This window comes from Chrysemys picta, chromosome 8 (assembly GCF_011386835.1).
Source record: "Chrysemys picta bellii isolate R12L10 chromosome 8, ASM1138683v2, whole genome shotgun sequence".
Classification (NCBI taxonomy): Eukaryota; Metazoa; Chordata; order Testudines; family Emydidae; genus Chrysemys; species Chrysemys picta.
In genome coordinates, this window is record NC_088798.1 from 63291725 (window position 1) to 63303677 (window position 11953).

Consider the following 11953-nt stretch of genomic DNA (forward strand, 5'->3'; position numbering starts at 1 on the left):
CCCAAGGTGCAACATATAAGGTTCACTGACTTAATTTAACCTGCTCTGCCTTTTGTGAGGTGAGCATCCCATCACAATGGCCTACATTCTTTGCTCCTAGATGTATACATTTACGCTTAGCCATTTCACCCTATAGGTACCTGCAGTTCTGTGGGGATAAGTGATTCCTACATAGCCACTGTAGGAATTTTAGGCTGTAAAATGCTTTGGGATCCTTCTTGATGAAAGGTGCTTTAGAAATGTAAATTTATGATGGCTGCCTTTAGATTAGACACAGACTATTCCTCATGGAGGGAATTCCTAAATACATGCAGTCCAATTCCCAAACAAAGGCAGCAGACAAATTGTGTTTTCAGACAAAAATCCTTTCCCCCCCCTTTGGTAACAGGTTAAAATGGATTCCTGCAAATGGGAGATAATGGAGTTCACCTTTAATCTCTTGCTGCTGGGGATCAAATTACCTCTTATAAATGACTTATTCTGGCCAAGCAAATGATTTGGAATTGATGTTCTTAATTGTTTTCTAAATTGCTATTCCCCATCCCCCCAACACAGCTGTTTTGTATCAGAGTCTAGTCTAATGGGTACCGTCAGCCACACAAGGGCGTTAAGTCATGCGGTCATAAAAGAGAAGAGGTTGGGGGGAAGGGAGGGAAATACCACCCAGGGTATTGACTAGCTGTAAGACGCACAAATTGAAATATTCCCTCCTAACAATAGACACAATTCTGTCCTGGGCTAGCAAACATGGAGATTTTTGCTTTTCTCCATTATTGAGAGAAGGAGAACGGTTAAAGGTCTGGACTGGGATGCAGGAGACCAGGGATGAGTTGCTGGCTCTTCCACAGACTTCTCTGTGTTACCGTGGGCAAGTCATTTATTCCAATGGAAGTTAGGACCCTAAATTCCTTTGAGGATCTGGGCCTTAACCTCTCTGTGCCTCAGTTTCCCATCTGTAACATGGAGATAAGAATACTCTCACTCTCTCTAACTTGTCTATTTAGATTGTAAACACTTTGGATAGGATTTGTCTCTTATTATGTTTAAAATTTAAACATAATAAGAGACAAATCCTGCTCCAAAGTGTTTACAGTCTAAATAAATGATGGGCCTCTGATCTCAGTTGAGGCCTTAGAGGATACTGTAATACAAATTAGTAGTAGTAGCCGGCAATCCCCCGGAGTTCGAGGATGACTGTCTTTCATAAAATGATAGTTGGTTATTGCTGATGGAGCCGTAGGTGGCTAATGAGACCAATCTGGGATCCACAGATCTTGTCACGGTTGGGACAGACATTTCCCAGTTGAAGGGACGGAATCTGGTTGTTGAGTCGGCCTGCAGCGTGTTCTTTCCCCCTTTCCCATTTCTCCATTTCCTGTGGTCTCCATTGGGTCTTGAAATACTGGGATCCTTGCTGCAAGGTTCTGTTGCATTTTGGTCAGTCGAGGGCGTGTCTCACCCATGAGTTAATGTCAATATTCCAGGTTCTAAATTTCATTGCTCAGTTTTGACCGCAGTAAGGTGATCCTGCTGGATGTGGTTATCCAGTCGGGGGGAGGCGAGGCAGACTATGTTTAGGGCACCTTTTCTAGCCCCCTCCCCATGCAGGGTGAGCGAGTGGATCCTAAAAAGGACTGCTCAGTCACGGCTGCAGCTGCCAAGTTGCACTCCTGCCTCTGTCCGAATGCAAAAATGACCATCTGATACCGGCCGCCTGTGTGACGGTGAGTGACTAGGAGTGTCCGGTGATCACTGTCCTACTCCCATCACCACTCACCAATTTCCACAGGACTTGGACGTAAATATGGAAGACGCCCAGGTGAGAATTCTTTTAATGTGGAGACACTGTTGCACACCAGTGTCCACATGGTACTTGACAGGATGGGGATCATAATCTAATGGCAAGGAAACCAAGATGGCTGGAGACCTTCATCCTGATGCAGCCCTCATCTGGCTTTACAGCCTGTAGCAGTGTGGCAGTCATCCCTCCCCTCTGGGTCAGAGGGAGACCAGCCGGCCTCACTATGTCATTGGGATTGCCACCTAGTATCAGAGGGGAATTAGTAACCCAGGTGTTAGCGTCCCGACCAGTTTGACAGGGCTGAGCCCCCGAGTGGGCAACCGGCTCTGGCCCCTATGCAGGGGCTGGGCAGCCCGTAGTCTATCGTTGAAGTCAAACGGGCATTCCTGAAAACCCACTCCTGATGACTTAGTGTTTGGGCAGTTCTTTTAAATGCACAAAAACACGATACACAAGGGATTAGAACAATAGCTAAGCTGGGTTTCTGACCCATTTTCCAGGTTTACAAATCAAAGGATGATTTTTCTAGCTCTCACAGCTAGAAACTCAACTCCTCTTCTTTTTGCCTTTTACACTGGTACCATTAAGAAAGATCCTGCAACCAGCATTGTGCTGAGGAAGTGCCAGGAAGAATAGACTCCAACTTGCTTTCCTGTTGCTGAATGTACTGAACAGGGCTAACAGCTGTAAAAATGTATGTGTGTCAATGAAGCAAACAGATGTGACTCTCCAACACATGGGCCAGATTTTGCCACACTTGCTCACATGGAATTGTTCCTTACTACCTGAATAGTCTAATTTAAGTCAACAGGAGTACTCTTGGCAAAAGGATCGGCACAGTGGGAGTAAGGATGTCAGAATCTGGCCCATGGGGAACTAATATGTTGAGTAAGAAAAGGCCTTTTTATATAGTCTCTTTCCTTGAGTCCTAAATTTGCAGCTGGTTCCTATCTCAATATTGGGCCAAACCAACCCCCCAGATACAGACATACCTAGCCTTTGGAGGGTTCACTTCCAGATCCAAACTTCAATCTGGTCCCTAGCCAATTGGTGTCAGTGGATAGCATCCCATTGACCTCAGTGAGCTTTGGATCAGGCCTTTATGGTAGGACTCACCTCCATCCAGCACAATACATCTCCCAGTAATGTCACTCCAGTTTCTTGGCCCATTCTTGTAGAACATTGTCGCTTTTCTTTTAAAATAAGGGTTGGTCTCGAGGAGGGAGAAACTCTCTTCTTTTCCAGCTGATGATTGAGTATCAAACTCCTCCACTGAGATTTCTCCATGGAGACATTGGGTTTTCCTGGCAGGGAAGGCTGCAAACTACTCAGCGGAATGTCTATAGCTCCACAGTTCAAGAGGAGCCAGGAGGCCGGGCATCTCAGCCAAGGGAAACACTGCCTTAGTCCCAAGAATGTGCTCATGGAGCCTGAGGTGCACACTGGATTAGGAGGCGACTGACTGGGTTGTTGGTTATTCCCCCCACACTAAAATCTAAAGTGCAGAGAAGACAAACCCGCAGACGAGAAATCTGGAAATCCTAATGGATGTGGGGGACTGTGGTTTGATGGTGGATTCTTTGATTCCTGCTACGTTGGGTTTGTGCAGGATGTGTAAAAAAACACACACACAGAGGCAGAGCATAACTTGGCAAGTGAGCGTTTTCATGGCAAAGCATCAGGAAATGGGAGTTCCCTTCTCAGTGGGGAGGAGATGGGCAATGAAGCAAAGGTGTGAATCAGACCCAGCCAGAGTCTCAGTGAAACCATGGCCTGGGCAGTTATTACACAAATAATCTCCGGGAGCTGTGAGCTCCTGCTCATTGGTGACACAGACGGCGCTGTAGAAAAACAGACTTAAATCGCTTCTTGTTCATGGCATCTGTAGTGTAAAAATGGTCTTAGTCCAAGCCCTTGTGGTTGGAGTATCCTGACACCTCATAAATTATCTGCAAGGCACAACCAAGCTTCCAAAGGATGAAATTCAATGCTGAGGTCAGCATGATTTTTCTTGCATCTCCTCCAGGGATGAGCCTTTTCATTCTGGGGAAAACCAGCTAAGAAGCAGAAAGAAGAGGGAATGTTTCTTAGAATTAGAGCCTGTGTTCAGAGGGACAAGGCTTTTTCTATTTTCCTCTGGCCACCACTCTGCTCACACATCATCAGAGCAGGATGGATCGTGGAAGGCACCAAAGCCAGGTGGCACTTAGTGTCAGTTCCAAACCCTAGGGGGTCCTCCTGCATGTTATTCCAAGCCCTTTCAGATAATTTCCCTATTCTAAGACTTGGATCCTGCGTGGCGCTGCTTCAGTGCTCACTGACTTAAGTGGGAGCTGTGTGTGCTGAGCGCCTTGGAGGATTAATGCTTTTCAGACAAAGCAGAGCAGAGGATGAGACCAAGTTTTGGAAAATGATGCTGGGCTTAGGTCCCTGCCTGTAGTTTCCAGAGACCAGAGCACTGCATCCCAGAAAATAGTTTATGGTCTCTATTGTCTTGTGTCAAGGCTCCTTCCCCACTCTGAACTTTAGGGTACAGATGTGGGGGCCTGCATGAAAACTTCTAAGCTTAACTACCAGCTCGATCTAGTCCGCTGCCACCACTCCCAATGTGCTAATTCCCTTCCCTGGGTAGCCTTGAGAGACTCTTCACCAATTCCCTGGTGAATACAGATCCAACCCCCTTGGATCTAAAATCAAGGAAAAATCAATCAGGTTCTTAAAAAGAAGGCTTTTAATTAAAGAAAAAGGTAAAAATCATCTCTGTAAAATCAGGATGGAAAATAACTTTACAGGGTAATCAAACTTAAAGAGCCCAGAGGAACCCCCTCTAGCCTTAGGTTCAAAGTTACAGCAAACAGAGGTAAACACTCTAGCAAAAGGTACATTTACAAGTTGAGAAAACAAAAATAAAACTATCACGCCTTATCTGGCTGTACTTTTGAAATATGAGAGACTTGTTCAGAAAGATTTGGAGAGCATGGATTGATGTCTGGTCCCTCTTAGTCCCAAGAGCGAACAACCACCAAAACAAAGAGCACAAACAAAAACCTTCCCCCCACCAAGATTTGAAAGTATCTTGTCCCCTTATTGGTCCATTGGGTCAGGTGTCAGCCAGGTTACCTGAGCTTCTTAACCCTTTACAGGTAAAAGGATTTTGGAGTCTCTGGCCAGGAGGGATTTTATAGTATTGTACACAGGAGGGCTGTTACCCTTCCCTTTATAGTTATGACATCTTGTATCCCCAAGTATTCTGCTGGCTTTTTTTAACTACTGTTGCATTGTCACTGCTAAGGGACTAGAATGTCCATTGGGTGGTAGAGCCCATGCAGAGGGTATGGGGCAATGGCAGTTCAAGGGGCACCCTGATATCATGAGCCATTGGGAAGAGGGAGAAGAGGACTAAAGTGCTACTGTAGTCCAGTGGAAAATTCACAGGACAGGGGACCAACAGAGCTGAGTTCCATTTCTGGTGCTTCTGCTGCATCACTATGGAAACTTGAGCAAGTCACTTAATCCCTCTGTGCTGCTTTTTAACCACTGTGGGTTTTTCACTGAGTATGAATGGGGACTGATGTCATTTTCATCCTGCTGGCTTTGCTTAGTCTCTTCTTGGGAATTTTTTATTCTCTAAACATAGGGGTATTACTCAAGACAAGGACATGGATGGGTAGAGAGGACCTGTGGGAGGATGTAGGAGGTAGCCCAGAGCCTTCTTTACAGAGGTAAATTTTGCAACGCTGTTCCATCTCCAGGGGTGAGAACCACAATGGAGACAAGCTGCTGACTGCTGCCAGTATTTTAGGCCCTGTGTTGCTCATACCTGCACTGAGCAGGGTTAGATAACATGGTGCTAGAAAAGGGGACACCAGCTAGCGGTCCATCTAGAATGGGGCTCCTAACACTAGAGAAGCTGAACCTAACAACGGGAGGCAATTTATGCAAAATGTCCTTAGTTTAGAAAAGGCTGGGTTAGTGAGGGGCTGAGCCTATGGTGGGAAGGACTTAACATGAGTCAGTTAATTCACTTCCAAGTGCTTTTGTTGTATGAAAAGCTATAAAAATGTTACTGAGGAGTTAAAAGGGTAAAGCTGTGTGTGTGTGTGTGTGTGTCAGAAGTAGATGAAACACATTAAGCATCTGTCCTGGATCAGACTTTTTGATGTTCAACACCTATGTTAATTTGTCAGAATACGTTTTCATATGACACCATCTCAGGGATAGCAGGGGGGATGTGCATTTCTGGGCTGGGGGACTTGAGGCATACAGTAAAATGCACTCTCTAGCGACAGCACGAGCAGCTTAATTTTAAGCTGTAACATCATCCACCACTTTGCTATATCTTATTTCGTCTAAAAATGTTAGAGGTTAAGTGGGAAACTGCCTTCCACTGATGATGATGGACACGACTTTCATATTTAAAATGTCTCCCCACATCCTGCTCCCTTTGAGTCCCTGGCAGGACCTGATCCCAGTTAGTAAATCAGTCATTTCTTATGAATGCGGAACTGATTTTATGGCAGCAAGATGCTTTTCACTAGATTTATGTTATTAAACTAGGGAGAAGAAAAGTCTCTGTTTTGCCTTTTATTTGGGACAGACCTTGAGTTTTACAGGCTTGTTTTAGTAAGTAATTATTTTGGTAATGCTGGGGCCTCTTTTATTGAATCGTAAATGCATCCTGGACAGCCCTGGGAATAACAAGGAGACCTTTCTGTTAAAGGCTGTGGATTGTGCTGATTAGCAGATCTGAACATTACTAGCGTATTCTAAGATTACTATTATTGCATAGGCTCTGGTACTGCAAATGCTTGTGCATACACTGAAATTCATGCACATGTAGAGCCCTATTGGCTTCAGTGAGACTACTCATATGTTAGGTTAAGTATGTGTGTTAAATGTTTGCAGGATTGAGGCTGTACAGGGGGGAAAAAGCCCCTCTCTCTGGAAACAACCTCTCTGACCATGTTAGGGGAAAGGATCAGATAATTGGGATCTTTATTATACTTATTATAAAAAATGTTCTGGAACCAATTCAAGTACCATTCAGAAACCACATTGTTCAGTTAATCACTTTCAGATGCCATTTCCGATACAGAATACAGTGTTACTCCCAGTTTAAAAATATAATGTATCCTTTATGAACTCCGCCCCCCTTATTTTAATTTATTTTTATCTGTCTTGGCTGGCATTCTCACCGATGATCTACTGACAGGCTTTGAAAAGCTCCCTTCCGACCCCAAGTTTGCAGAACCCACCATACTGTATCGAAAAGTTCCATGAAATGGGCATGATGACCGTTTGCTTTGTATGCTGCAGAGATCCTGCAGAGTTCAGGAAGCTAAATTGATAAGCCCTGGGAGTGTGTGTCTTTAACAAAATAAAACAAAGATGTTGTCCAAATGTATTTAAATCTCATCTGGAATGCCTGAAGAGATATATGGCCCTGGCATTTTTTACTGGACAGATATCAGTTTTGTCAAACAAGTTTCTTTCCTTTCTTGCAATTCCCTACATGGCAACAGGATGCCTGTGTGCCTCCTTATCAGTAGAAGGGCAGATATTGGAGGATGTCCGATGAGGCCTCCTACATGGCCATGCTGCCTGATCTACAATACTAGGATGCCTCGTGGCTTCTTTAGAAAGAAGTTAGTCAGTTACAAGGATTGGAATGACCTTTTAACTGGTGGCAAGGAGTAAAGTTCTGGCCTCTCTGAGGTCAACAGGAGATTTGCCAATGACTTAAATGGAACCAGCAGGATTTCACCTGTAATGTTTTGCCTATGGCATACAAGATCGCCTTAGCCTAGAACTCAGCCCCTGAAATTTCCTGCTGCTGAAGTGAAATATCTGCTGCAAGCAAAATTCTTGGACAGGGCGAGCAAAGCCTGCTCTGTCTTCACATCCTGTATGAATGGTGGTGAACAATGGGTGAGAGAACAACAAGACTATTTCTGAAGAATGAATGCCCAGGCTCCCGCGGAAGTTGAAGATGCACTTTTTAGCAATCAGGAAAATACTGTTAGAGTGGGACTTTCAAATATACTTAGTGCTGATCTAACTCTGCTCCCTTATCAATGACCTCCGTGGGACTAGAGTTAGGGATGTGCTTTTGAACATCCCACACTTAATGTTTAATGTTGTAACATGTTTCTTGTTTGAATGCACTTTTAGTATCTTTGCTAAACCACAGTTGTTGTTATTAATTATTTGTGCCTAAGAGCCCCAGCCCTTTGTCAGGACCCCATTGTGCTAGGCATTCTACAATCACACAACAAAACGACAGTTCCTGTGTGACGGGGTGTATAGACCCCTCCCTGGCCAAGAAGGGGTTAAGGAATAGTTATGGGCTAAGGGGTGGGGCCTTGCCGAGCATGCTCAGGCTGGAGGCGGGGTTTAAAAGCCAGCCAGCCAGCTCAGTCTGGGGCTGACCAGCCAGGGAGGAGGACGTACCTGGGGAGCTCCTGGGGAGGACCAGTGCAGAGCCTGCCTCGTGCCGGCAAGCGGGAGACACTCAGTACCCGGCAGCAGGGATGAGGGCTAGAAGCCCGAAGGCGATATTTCCCAGAGTCGGGGGGCGCGGCCAGATGGGACCTAGACTGCAGTAGGACCAAGGAAGCTGACGAGAGGCCCACTGAACTCTAGCCATTGGGTGGGACCGCCACAGACAGCACTCTTGCCATTGGGCAGGGGACCCCTGAACCAACACCCCCGATCACACCCTGCCTGAAGACTTTCAGTCTAAGTGGAACTGTGTGAATAATGGATTTTTCAGTTGCTGGCAATTTCAAAAAAGCAAAAACAAAATTTTGTTTCCGCTGACATGGAAACATCCCCCCCCCCCTAAATTTTAGGCCAATTGAAAAGTTGGTGGAAAAAATCATTTTGAGTCTAATGAAATGTTTCATTTCAACAAAATCTAAATGTTTTTCCCTATGTTGACCATTTTAAAATGTTTTTGTTTGTTTTTTAAATAAAGTGGAAGAAATTTTGAAACAAAAAGTCATTTCAAACTGAATATATCCAAATGTTTTGTTTAGAATATGTTTAAATGAAATGTTTAGATTTTTCAGTTTTTTTCGTTTTTTTTAACCAAAAACAATTGGATGAAATCAACACAAATTTGCGAAACATTTTGGTGTCACTGCATCTGCATTTTTAAGAGAAAAGTTTCAACTGAAACATTTTCTCTCAGCTCTTAATCTAAGTAACTACACAGTATGAGTAAATTGGAAATATTTTACAATCTCTATCACTGGTATTTGGTTTCCTAGTGTCAGAAATGACTTTGCTTTTCAACAAGATGGTTGCCTCCAGCACAAGGCACAGATGTACTAACTGAAATGAAACACTAAAAAAAAAAATCATATTGTATTCATGCTATGAAATGTTTCATACCTTGTGGACCTTAATCCTTTTGAGTAGACTGGACATAGTTATTCTTTGATTTCAGCAAAGAGGAGAGTTCCCAAACTCCATGTTGCCAACTCTCATTGTATTTGGTGTGTTTCTTAAAGCCCCACAACCTGGAGGCATGTGATTAGGTGAGACTCAGTTTTCAGTTATTAAAAAGTAAGTTTCTAGCCCTCAGAGTTGAAGAGAAAAGCTTGAAAAAAAATAACCCAAGTGGAATCTAAAGGCTCAAAAACCAGGAGGCAAATAAAATGACCACATTATTATATTTTTAAATCTCATGATTTTTATGCCAATCTCACGATTTCTGGGGTCCTGACTCATAGTCACTTGCAGTTGGCAATGCAGCAAACTCCAGTGGCAGAACTTCAAAGTTTTTTGCTAATAAGAGAGGTCTGAGCTGTAACGTCAGGATGTGGCTGCAGACTCAGATCCAAACTTCTCCACAGTTGAAGGTTCTTTAGATCTGGGTGTTTGGTTTGGCTCTTCTGCACAAGCAAAACTTAACTGCCTGTCCTGAGGTGTGGAAATTCAAGTGTTGCTAGTTGTTAGCATTAGCAGGACAAAGCGCCCTATTTAAATGTATGCACCTCTTCTGGGGCACATGCTTGTTCCATGTTAACAGAGAACATGTCAGAGGAAACTCAAGCAGCAGGCATCGTGTTAACGGGCTCAGGATGGTGCCAGATTGTATTCCTAATTTCCTTGCAAGGTGCCCATTGAGACGGCCAGTCAGAGTGGAGAAACGGTGCTATTTTTCACTTGCACACAAGAACATGGGATTGTTGTGGGAGGTGGCATGAGAAATGAGGCCGCATGGTCAGTGCTAACCCAATAACATGTACTCCCTTAGCTCCTGCAAAGAGAAGAGAGCTCTGGGAACCCTGCAGAAAAATAAAGCTAACCAGAGGACAAGCAGCAACAGCGTTAGTCAGTGTTTCTAAAGTAGCTGTGATCCACTTGTATCCACCACCATGGTGGGCTGTTACTAGGGCTGGTTGGGACCTGGAATTCCTGTTCTGTGGGAAAACCTGAAATATATATAAAAAATCATTCCACGTTGGAACAAAACCTCAAAATTCTGAAATTTCCCACGCATAGGGAATTCTGAAATTCCATTTGGAAAAAATCAAAGTGACATTTAATTTAAACTTTTCTCAATGAAATTGTTGAGGCTTTCCAAGCTCTCTGCCACACAGCCAGCAGCCTGGTAACCCCAGCTGGAGCCAGGACTCAGAGGGTTGTAGGCTAGTAAGATAGCCGGAGGGCTGGCTGTGACTGTTGCAGGAATGGGCACAGGCTGGGGCAGCCTGTCAGAATGCCCAGGCAGCGTGGAATTCTCCCAGAAAGATGGCAACACTGAGCAGCCAGGAGTGGCTGTTTCCATTAGGAGTCTATATACCTGCCTTGGGGTCACGTGGTTAGGCCCTTGCTTATGGATTGGCTGGGTCCTGGTTGATTGGCATGGATCTATCATTGGAATCACCGGTATTTATCTCAGATGACTCACCAGCTAAGGCTCAGGGATGACTCATCAGGCTCAGAATACTCATTCCAGAGGCTCCCCACTCTTAGGGTTACCATATTTTGTGCCTCCAAATGGAGGACACTCCACGGCCCCCGCCCCCAGCCCCGCCCCCAGCCCCGCCCAACCCCGCCCCCTCCCCAAAGTCTCCGCCCCCTCCCCTGCTTCCCGCGAATCAAATACCTGAAGCAGGTAAGCGGGGTGTGGGGGGAGGAGGCGCGGCCCAGGCTGGCCCCCCGGCGTTTCCAGCCTGGGTCCGCTCGGGCCCTGGGGTGCCGGCCCCGGCCGACCACCCCCGGCCCGCCCAGCACTGCCGGCCCCCAGCGGCCCGGCGCACCCCCCGGCTCCCGGCCCCGGCTCCCCACCGGCCCAGCTGACCGGCTCCCCGCGGGCCCGGCCGACCCGGCCGACGCGGCTCCCCGCCGGCCCGGCCGACCCGGCTCCCCGCCGGCCCGGCCGACCCGGCTCCCCGCCGGCCCGGCTCCCCGCGGGCCCGGCCGACCCGGCTCCCCGCCGGCCCGGCTCCCCGCCGGCCCGGCCGACCCGGCTCCCCGCCGGCCCGGCTCCCCGCCGGCCCGGCCGGCCCGGCTCCCCGCCGGCCCGGCCGACCCGGCTCCCCGCCGACCCGGCTCCCCGCGGGCCCGGCCGACCCGGCTCCCCGCGGGCCCGGCTCCCCGCGGGCCCGGCTGGCCTGGCTCCCCGCGGGCCCGGCTGGCCCGGCTCCCCGCGGGCCCGGCTCCCCGCGGGCCCGGCTCCCCCGGCTCCCCGCCGGCCCGGCTCCCCGCGGGCCCGGCCGACCCGGCTCCCCGCCGACCCGGCTCCCCGCGGGCCCGGCCGACCCGGCTCCCCGCGGGCCCGGCTCCCCGCGGGCCCGGCCGACCCGGCTCCCCGCGGGCCCGGCTCCCCGCGGGCCCGGCTGGCCTGGCTCCCCGCGGGCCCGGCTGGCCCGGCTCCCCGCGGGCCCGGCTCCCCGCGGGCCCGGCTCCCCCGGCTCCCCGCCGGCCCGGCTCCCCGCGGGCCCGGCTCCCCCGGCTCCCCGCCGGCCCAGCCGACCCGGCTCCCCGCGGGCCCGGCTCCCCGCGGGCCCGGCCGACCCGGCTCCCCGCGGGCCCGGCCGACCCGGCTCCCCGCCGGCCCGGCTCCCCGCGGGCCCGGCCGACCCGGCTCCCCGCGGGCCCGGCTCCCCGCGGGCCCGGCTCCCCGCGGGCCCGGCTGGC